Source organism: Akebia trifoliata, chromosome 2 (genome assembly GCF_017979445.1).
Source record: "Akebia trifoliata isolate Shusen 1 chromosome 2, ASM1797944v1, whole genome shotgun sequence".
NCBI classification, from domain to species: Eukaryota; Viridiplantae; Streptophyta; class Magnoliopsida; order Ranunculales; family Lardizabalaceae; genus Akebia; species Akebia trifoliata.
The window spans coordinates 15,564,443-15,576,253 of NC_141376.1; positions in this window are offsets into that span (position 1 = coordinate 15,564,443).

Consider the following 11,811-nt stretch of genomic DNA (forward strand, 5'->3'; position numbering starts at 1 on the left):
ACATGTTAGATGTAATTAGTCTACCGCTGTTATTTTCCTGTATCTACATTTTTATATACAGGTTTTGTTATAAATTGGTTTATCAGGTTTGAGTTCCGTGAAACGCTAACATAAACAGAGGAGACCATGCCAAAATTTCGAGGTGCCACCTAGTACCTTGGGATTTGGCCTTGGGATTTGTGTTAGCGTTTGGCGGGGCGTCACAGATGGTATCAGAGCCCAATATTATATCCGTATGGGATACAGATCCATTATGTTTTAGAGAATAGACTGATACCACAGGCATTAAAGATAATCATAGAGTGTTAGTAAGAATCTGATATCCAAGCTTATCAGTGGTTCCGTATTGGGATTACGAGCTATCCCGTGTCTAGAAGTCCGTAGAGCCTAGTAAGCCTAAGATAAGATTCTAGGTTCATTCTGCAGTAATGAAAATGGTGTTCATTACTAGATTCTGTGTTATAATAATAGTTAGTGCTTCTATAAGAATGATATTAACATGGATCTAAGGAGTGCCTTGCTTCTGATAAATAGTCGATCACTGAACTCGCAGGTTAGGAAAGATGCAAGGAAGTAGAGTTACAACTGAACCCATGACGCAGAGTCAAAGTGGTGGGGAAGACCTACCTGGATCGAGTAAACTCACCAAGATAGAACAGTTAATAGAAGCAGTCTTGGAATTATCCCAAAGTCAAGCACGCATGGAAAAGAGACAATCAGAGATGTTTGAGGCTCAAATGATTATAGTGGGGCAACTGACAAAGAGGTTAGAGAAGATAGAAGAAAAGCTCGACCATTATTTTTAAGGATGAATCCCAAAAGAGCCATAAAGTAGATATCCCAGCACAGGGAGGACTACGAGAAGAAATAAGGATAGTACAATCATCGCCTCCAAGCCTAATTGAAGAAGGGCAGTAGGATCCAACAAGATACAGACAATTACGAAACTAGTAGGATCACGAGGAAAACGATCATACATAAGTAGCGAGACTATAGAAATACCCGTGCAAGAAATGGGGGAATTTTGTAAAAAACAACATCATATGATGTTAAATCAATCGAAGGAAAAGGTAGTGGCATGTTATGAATGCGGTAAGTTGGGACACAAAGGGGTGCAATGTTCAGGTCGACGGCAACTGATTAAAGATGCGTGACTCAGAAAGATGTTAGATGGGCCAACTCAAGGAACAATAAGGTCACCGGATTCTAACAAGGTCGATGGCATGCTTATAGCATCACAAGCGAATCGAATTAGCGGTCGAAAACGAGGGGGGATGGAATTACAAATATCCCAGGGACAGACCAGTCAACCTCCGACCTCTCTTTCTTCCAGACCAGACCTGGCTAAGAGACCGATGTATTCGAAGCCAACTGCCTCTGGATCAACGTATGCATAGTATGGAGCTACTACACCATCGAGTTGCAGGGTGCCCTCATCATTGAGCTATAGAGTGGTTGGAACTCCAACAAGGCTAATAGGGCCAAGAGAACCAACGAAGCAGGTCCAGATAGTACAGACTCCAGTTTATCGATTGCCCACTCCACAGAAATCTATAAAGACAAAGTCATTAACATGTTATGGGTGTGGTCAAGTGGGACATATTAGGAGAGAGTACTATCTATCACAGTCACAGGCAGGGATTGTGACCCAAGAAGAACCAACTGTCTCCGACAATGTCTTAGAAGGTATGATTTTTAATTATGATGTTAGAAATTGGAGTTCTATTCAATATTGATTCCTTTAAATCATATATTGTTACTAAAATTTTGCACACTTATTGGAGCCAGTAATTTATTGAGACGGATCGAGTAATAAAACTAGTTACAACACTATCAGAAAAGTTGTGGAGAACTATGAGACAAAGAATGTTGAAGAGATAGGCACAATTAGGTAAGGTAAGAAGGAGTATTATGAGTAGAGATGTGTGTTGTGGTATAAGTGTACTCATAACATGATAATAATATGGTATTGAGTATGTGTGGATAAAGGCTAAAAGTAATTGTTAGAAAGTGAGGTTAGAATGATACCTTGTGAAAGAAAAATGAGGTTCTTGGAAGATTAAGTAGGAACCTACAAAAAAATTATTAGGTATGCAATTGAAAATTGAAATTTTTGTGGATGACAAGAATGAACGAGTATTTTGAAGTAAAACTTGATGTGTGAAAGATGCGCTTCATTAAGAGAAGTAAGAAATAAATTTATGAATGGGGGAGCATGTTGAATTTGACAATTGTATAAGTGAATAGTATTGTTAAAACGATTGGAATGACGGTAGGGAAGAGTTAGGTAGAAAACGTAATTTTGAAAGCAAGGTGGATCAATATAAGGTATGAAAAGGATAATGTTGCGATAAGGTTGCATTAATGGTGACTTAAGGGAATTGTGAGAAAATAGATGAAGGAGGTAAGACAACGATACTACTTACGAATTGAAATTCACGAGAGATAGTTGTGAGATTTGTAAAGGCTAATCATGGTACTGTCAGTATTGAGTGATAAGTGGAAATAGGTACGATTTAAGAAAATATAAAGTCACATGAATAAGAATTAATTGATATTCCAATGATATTTAAACAGTAACTGGTCAATACTGTGATTTAGGGAGTAGGGGAAAGAAAGCATGTGACTTGCGGCTTATGGTACCGTTTGAAGTAGTTGAATAGATCTTAAGTAGGTTCACCGCGTGTTCTACGTGCTATGCCGAAGAAGTATTTGTTAGACCCTTCACGTGTGATTTAATTGTGAAACAATTTGTTTGATGTAAGAGTTACCCTCATGATTAAGGTTTTTAAATCACGAAGATTATGACAAAGGCCTTAAGGAGATAACTTGGAATATGGAGTCGAATGTAGAAATATTGGTGTATTAGGAATAAAGGTCTGATGTGATTTGCGAAGAAGTATTAGTATAGTGGTGTTTGTAGCAAAACAACGCATTGAAGAGTGATTTTCATTATAGGTACAAGTACGCATAATAGGTGATGTAGTTGGTAAGGAAAACAATGATAAAAGATAGAGGAGGTATGAAGGAATTATCGATAGAAATTGGTGGGGAATTGATATGACGTGAGTTGATTGTATTTGAGGATTATACAAATAATAAATTAGTTGGGGAATGAGAATGATTTGGAGTGATTAATGGATGGATGTATTGGGTTGATGAAAAATAAGTGACATAAGGTTTATAAATTGGAAATGAGATTAGCTTAGAACCGATGGTAGAAGATAATGAAAGATAAGTATCACTTGTTATATATGACGATAAAGCTCGATAAGATATGATTCAAATTTCGAGGACGAAATTTTTATTAAGGGGGGAGAATGTAACACCCCGGATTTTCAACTCATATCTCGAGGAAATTGAATGGTGAGATTTGGAGGAAAATATCGAGTGAAAGACTTAGAGTAAAATACTCGAATATTGCTATGATTAATTTCGAGGAAAATCAACTTCGTCATTAGATTCAAAAGGATCGAAATATATACATTAGCCTGTAAGCAAGTTCGAATTCGAATTCGGATGGAGAAGTTATAGAATCCTCGAATTTCGTGTTAAGTGGGATCCAAAATAGTGAAATTTCGTTAGAGTGAGAATCGAAAAGATTTAATGACACCATTAGATCCGTAGCGAAAAATTATTCGAAATGGCATATTCGTTTGTCGCTTTTCGAGTCCGAATAGTTAAGTTACCGTCGAAACTAGAAATAAGGGGGAAATTACAAGTATGCCCCTCAGCTTTATTATAAAAAGGAATTTGATTTCTTTTATTTCATTATTTCCTCTTCTTCTCTAAGAAACCCCAAACGGCAGCCACTTCTCCACCCTAGGGTTTCGACCCATTTCCGTCAAGTTTGTGCGCGAACGAAGCCGAGTTGAACCTCGACGAAGAAGGCAAAGTTGTCGGCCACGGCGAGGGCAACAACTTCACCATCTTTACTTATCCATTCTTGTTCGTTTTCTCCATCCTCCATCAAAACCAGCCGAGTAGCTCGAGTAAACCTCAACACATTCCATCCGAGGGCTTCATCGAGTTAGGAGCTAGGTCTATACTTCATTGTAGAAGCGAAGGAGAACGTCATTGTCGGATACCTTGCAAACCCTCGCTCGTTTCGCATCCAAGTCAGCCCAACCTCGACTCTCGAGCCATCCAACCCTGATTTGTAGTGCTAGCTTGTATCCTTGGCGTCCAAAACCAAGTAAGGGACTTCCAATTCTTATTGGTAGCTTTAGATTTATGAAATTTGCATTTAGGGATTTTGTTAAAAATGTGTTGCTTGTTTTAAATCGTAGAAATCTTTATTTGAATTGAAATTCATGCTAGAAATAAGGATTTGATGTGTTTAATCTAGGTTTTAAATGTTGAATTCGTGGGTGGATTGAGGGATTTGAAGAATGGAACAAAGATCCAAAGAAGAGATCGAAAAACCCAAAAATCGCGAGTGAGGTTCAGGCTGTCGGCGGGAAGAGTCGGTGCCACCGGCACCTGCCGAAGGCATTCTGTCGGTTCCACCGACAGAATGAAGCTTCTGCCACCGAAAATTTTCTTCTGTCGGCAGGAACCATCAGTTCCACCAACAGAACAAGGTTCTGCTGCCGACAGCACTGTTCTGAGTCAAAAATAGACTCTGACTCTTGGCTAGACTTCCCCACACCTTATACACTAAAGTAAATGTCCTCTTTAATTTTTACTTTCCATTTACTTTAAGTTCTTTAATGAAATTAAGGTTTGACCCCCCATTTCGGAACAATGGGAATGGTTTCAAGATCCAAATCTCAAAGGATCAAAATCCAAATTTTGGTTTCAAGAACAAAACGTATTTTTCGACGTTTTCGGCAAGTTTTCAAAATGTAATCACTTTCGCGTAACTTTGAATTAGATTACAAAAATTATATGGTGTCGAATCTCATGATCGAAACTTTCAATTCGAAAAACCCATTTTCAATTTCGAGAACTTTGAAAAATTGAGTTTCCAACACTTAACTAAATTTTCACCAGTTTTTACCATTTTGGCCAGCTTAAGTACCGTGCATCGCCGGACCCTTGTTTTGAATAAACTTTGATGATTTTCGATGGAAAGACCAAAAGTGACTTTGAAAAATTGAAAATAAATGATTTGATTTGAAAAGACGAAAAATGAGAATGTTGAAAGAATGGGAAAAGGGAATGAACGGTAAAATGTCAGAATCACACCCGAGGGGTGATGTCTGCATTTTACATTGTATGTTGTGTGTAGGTTGGTGAAAGGATATCCAGGTTATTAATGAAAGGTTTGCATGTTTATTTTCGATTATGTTAGCGCGTGCGCTGAGTACTGTTGTTTATTTTTAGGCCGGGTGGCCACAGTTGCATAATAGGAACTGGATATCCATTCTCAACCCTGTTTTGTTAATTTCTCTTTTGCTTTAAATGAAAAACTATATATATACGTAACTATTTTGTGAGCTGTTAAAGGGTTTGTGAATACCTGAAGGGATAGTGCGTCACATCATCCGGAGGGGTGCACTATCCTGGGATGTAAGGTAGGGACCACCAAAATCATACGTGGTATGGGACGCGTATGAGAGTGGAGTCATAACTGGAATCCGGGTTCATTCCTTTCTTATCTTTACCAGTGAATGTGTATTGTAATGGTGGTCGTATACGAGTGGAGTGTCATTTAGGATTCACATGCACGCCTGATAGGCATAGACGAAGATGATTAGTCAGTGATCACTAACAATCTAGTAGTAGTCGAACGTTTTGACATATCGAAAAGAAATCCATTACTTACGGTCACGTCAAACGGCCAGCCTGAGCCGGATAAATGGTCACGCAAACGTGGTAGACACGACCAGTCACAAAATCAGGAACTACGATGTTATTGAGGAATATCATGTCCCAACTGGGAGCGATCTAGTCGTGAATCCCAACTCTTCAATTCCAATACTCCACCATTTGTATTATATATCTGTTGTTATATTTCGAATTACAAACTGAAAAGCATGTCTATTATTTCAATGTTGTCAACATTATTTGCATAAAATGGAAAATGTATAATGAGTATGGATGATTGATGTTATGTGTAATTTTTACAACTGTTTAGTTGCTCATCCCTTGCTATATGTGCCAGTTGATCGTATTTTATCTTGTAAAACCTTGTATGTATTAAAATGTTCAGTATACTTCATTCGATCATGCTTAGGAAGGGTTATTAGTAGGAATTGGTTGTGGACTTATTGGGTAACCATTGTTACTCACCCTTTCCTTCCTATTTTTTTTTAGTTTCAGTATTTGCAGCTATCGAGGCAGGCGTAGAGTCAGTAATTGAGGAGTATCTGGTCGATCAGATCGACGATCAGAGTTTATTGCCTGGTGAGCACTAGGGCCACATGCCTTAGTGTTGTCAGTTTCACCCAGGGTATATGTAGTTTTTGGATTGAGAGTTTAGGCCTATGTTAGAGTGAGAGTGTTTTGGTAAGCTTGTATATTGATAAATCTTCCACACTCTGATCTACTTACATGTTAGATGTAATTAGTCTGCCACTGTTATTTTCCTGTATCTACATTTTTATATACAGGTTTTGTTATAAATTGGTTTATCAGGTTTGAGTTCCGTGAAACGCTAACATAAACAGAGGAGACCATGCCGAAATTTCGAGGTGCCACCTAGTATCTTGGGATTTGACCTTGGGATTTGTGTTAGCGTTTGGCGGGGCGTCACAGATGGAACACACGTTAGTGCATTTGTACCAATAACAGAACAAGTGAAATATCGAGGACATAAAGGACTAACACAAAATATAATGGCAACATGTTCGTTTGACATGTTGTTCACTCATGTGGTGATTGGCTGGGAAGGGTCAGCTAATGATTCACGTATCTTTCTTGAAACAATAAATACTCTCAATTTAAATTTTCCACATCCTCCACCAGGTTTATATCTAAAAATTTTTCAATTATATTTGTTTATATTTAATCATAGAAATTAATTTTTTTGGTTGAATAATAGGTAAATACTATCTGGTAGATGTTGGATATCCACTCATGGATGGTTATCTCGCACCTTATCGAGGTGTTCGATACCATCTATAAGACTACAGAAGATCACGAGCAAATGGTCGAAAAGAATTATTCAACCATTTACATTCTTCACTTCGAAACGTAATCGAACGAACCTTCGAGGTTTTGAAGGTAAAATGGCCAATCTTGAAGACGATGCGTTCATATAATTTAGACAAACAACGAAACATTGTTGTTGCCTGCATGGCATTGCATAATTTTATTAGAAAAAATACGATTGTCGATGAAGAATTTGCTCGATTCGAGGAAGAAGGATCAATGGTAGAGGAAGAAGAGGGTAAAACTAATCAACCGTATCCAATTCCCTCATCAGTAGGTCGTCAGAGTCAACAAACAATGAAAATATATAGGGATTCAATAGCTGATGCCATTTTTACTGGCAATCATTGATATATTTTCATACGATGTAAATGAGATTATACGATGTAATGTGGATATGTTATGTAAATACGATGTATTGTGGATATGTTATGTATATACGATGTACTGTGGATATGTTATGTATATACGATGTAATGTGGATGTGTTATGTATATATGATGTAATGTGGATATTTTGTTGCGTACTATGCAGGTATTTTGTTTATCAGGAAAATTTCATATGTCCATTTTTAAAAGGGGATGCTGCCGAAATTTCTATAAAATTATAAATTTTTTTATAAATTTTTAAAGAATTATAAATATTTTAAAATTAAAATAATTTTTTTTTATAATTTTTTTTATCAATTATATATTTATAGGGGTATTCTGTTAATTTTTTATGCATTCTAAGTGCATTATCAACATTGCGTACTATGCAGGTATTTTGTTTATCAGGAAAATTTCATATGTCCATTTTTAAAAGGGGATGCTGCCGAAATTTCTATAGAATTATAAATTGTTTTATAAATTTTTAATGAATTATAAACATTTTAAAATTAAAATAATTATTTTTATAATTTTTTTATCAATTATATATATATATATATATATATATATATATATATTAATGTAATTATATATTTATAGGGGTATTCTGTTAATTTTTTATGCATTCTAAGTGCATTATCAACATTGCGTACTATGCAGGTATTTTGTTTATCAGGAAAATTTCATATGTCCATTTTTAAAAGGGGATGCTGCCGAAATTTCTATTGAATTATAAATTTTTAATGAATTATAAACATTTTAAAATTAAAATAATTTTTTTATAATTTTTTTTATCAATTATATATATATTAATGTAATTATATATTTATAGGGGTATTCTGTTAATTTTTTATGCATTCTAAGTGCATTATCAACATTGCGTATTATGCAGGTATTTTGTTTATCAAGAAAATTTCATATGTCCATTTTTAAAAGGGGATGCTGCCGAAATTTCTATAGAATTATAATTTTTTTTATAAATTTTTAAAGAATTATAAATATTTTAAAATTAAAATAATTATTTTTTTAATTTTTTTATGTAATTTTATTATATTTATAAGGGTATTCTGGTAATTTTTGATGTATTTTATGTGTACTATCAACCTTAAGGGTATTTTGGTCATTTTACCTTAATACAGCAGATTCTAGAAGCTGTATCAAACAGTAATTATCAGATTCTGGTCAACAGCACAACACTTTTATAAAGCTCTATCAAACAAGTTTTTCAGTGTTTCAGCTTCTGATAGCAGATTCTGACAACAGATTCTGACAGCAGAAGCTGACAGCAGATTCAAACAGCTGAATCAAACGGGGCTTAAGGTACTTGTGTTGGGTTTTGTATTGCAAATGTTTCACTTGATTTTTAGCAGAATTTTAATATTGAATTGGTTTAGATCAATTTAAAATACATATTAATTTTCATAATTGATTTAATATGTCATCCAAAATTTGAAGATTGCGCATGTTATATTCAAATACTAATTGAATTTTTGTGAATGAATTATTTGAGCACTCTAAATTTAATTCTATTTCTTTTGAGTTTATATCGATCATCTTAAGTTTACTCAATCCACTTTTTTTATTTAATTTGATTAGTTTGAATTTCCCTTTTTTCTTTTTTTCAAGGACAATCAATAGCTAACAATAATAGAAGTAAAAAAAGAAAGGACACTAAAATTGATCATTAAACTTTATTTATTTCTAGTATATATAATTGTAATAACCATTGACAAATCAACCATCAAAGTTTAATTAAATAATATAATACTAATAATTTATAATAATTTTTCATAATTTTTATATATTCATGTGAAAGGCACGTGAATTTTATTAGTTTTAATTCAAAATGATAAATATGTGATCTACAATAGACTAGTAAATGGGCTCAATGTCTGCTTGTTCATCGGTTTTGGAATCTGCTTAATCTTAAAAAGATGCATGAAAGGCCTATAATTGACTTAATATTGATAAATGAGCTTGGGTCTTTTTAATTTTAAAACCCATAACGTATGGTGGTGGAAAATTTGCCCATTTTTTTGGAAAATTATATAAAGGATCCTCGCGGAGGGACTTCTTTCTAAATAGTCCCTAAGTTTTCGATTGTAGCTTGGCGGGACATTGTGTAAACTTTTCCTTTCTAAATAGTCCATGAGCCTCATCTCACCTGTATAAGGTATTTGAAATACACAAACTATCATTTTCTCAATTTTTTTTTTCCACATAGTTAGGCTTTCCAACGGCGATTACAATCATTTCCAACGATCTTTGATCATGAATGATGAATGGAGAATGGTATCCTCTTAATTTTGAACATCTAGATGCATATTTTTTTTCGATGATTTATAAAAAAATAAAACTTGAAGAACAAAGCTGAGATTCAAATTTTTTTTTATGATTATATTGTAACTTTTGATTTGCAACTGTAATTTATGCATTTTTGGGTATTTCGAGAAGATTAACTAAGTATCGAAATTGAAAAAACAAAAAAAAATGAAAATCTAATTTAAATTACAACGTCGAGTTTGACAGTAATTAAATAAAAAGTGGTGAACTTACCACTTATTGTCGAGTTCACCACTTTTTATTTACTTACCATCAAACTTAATAATAATTAAATAAAGTGAATTCGACTCTAAGTTAAAAAGTAGTGAACTTATCACTTAGTTTCAAGTTCACCACTTTTTATTTAATTATTGTCAAGTACGACAATAATTAATAAAAAAGTGATGACTCGATGCTACAATGCAAATCAGATTTTATTTTTTTATTTTTTTTTATTTTTCAATTTCGATACTTGGTTAATCTCCTCGAAATACCAAAAAATGCATAAATTATGATTGCAAATAATAAATTACGATATAATCATTAAAAAATTTTGAAACTCAACTTCGTTCTTCAATTTTTTATTTATAAATCATCAAAATAAATAAATAAATTCATCAGATTAAGAGAATATCATTCTCCATTCATCATTTATGATTATAGATAATCGAAAATACTTGTAATCATCATTGAAAAACCTAATTATGTGAAGAAGATGAGAAAATGGTACTTTGAGTATTTCAAATACCTTATACAAGTGAGATGAAGTCCATGGCCTATTTAGAAAGGAAAAGTTTACTAAATGTCCCACTAAGCTACAGTGGAAAACTTAGGGGCTATTTGGAAAGAAGTCGATCTGTGAGGGTCCTTTAAATAATTTTCCCTTGGTTTTTTTTTTTTTTTTTTCTCTTTACTGAGGCTCAAAAGATATGGGCTGGTCTGATTTTATATGTGCCATAAATTAACATGAGCTATTTTAAGAAATGGGCTGAGAACTTATCAACTGGGCTCATGGAAGTTTGGGCTGTAAGGCCTGCAATAGGAAAACATAGATTTCCTAAAGATCAGTACTGATCCTCTAGGGATTAGTGGAGTTTTTCAGGGATACATTTTCCTTGGGAATCCCTAACATCTTAACCGTCTGTTTGTTGATGGAAAGCCTCAACCCTCGGTTGAGGATAGTGTTTTCCTTTAAACATAGATTTGTCAATGAATCAGATCCAGAATGAATCAGGTTGGATCGAATTGGGCCCAAAACCAATCTAATAATAATCAGATTAGACCCTCAATATTAGGATTTAGGATCCAAATCAGATCAAATAATGATCGGATCCAGACTGAATAGAATCAAATCCATTTGTTGCACTAAACAAACTTAGTATCACATTTGATTGGTAGAATCATACTTGATCGGAGCATAATGATTGATCCAAAACCGATCCAATAGGTTATCAAGTTGGATCCATATATATATGAGATCGAATTCTTATCGAATCCAAAATATTTGATCCAGATCCAAAGTTGGGATTTGATCCGATCCATTGACACCCGCCTAACATACATTGTGAATCAGACGAGATAAAAACAAGATATATCACATGTACTCAAAACTATGAAACGATTTACAGAAAAATGGTCGTCATCAGTTTGACATGTCGTGGGTTAAGTCCAGCTAATTACCCATTGAAAAAAAAGAAAGCGTAACTAATTATTAGGGGTGCAACTTGGTTTGGTTCAAATCAAGAACCAAACCAAAGCGAACCGATAGGTTTGGCTGGTTTGGTTTGATTTGGAATAAGTTGCAATTCGGTTCTGGATTAAGAAAATGTAGAACCGGTTAATTTGGTTCGATTCTTGATTTAAGACTTATATAAAATCAAACCAAATTTATTATATTAAGAGTTAGGACAAAGATTAATGACTTTGTTTTTGTGTCTTTAGATAGAATAATGACTTATAATATAAAATTTCAGGTTTTTTACTTATTAATTTATTTTATTAAAAGTATATTGCTTCTAAGCAA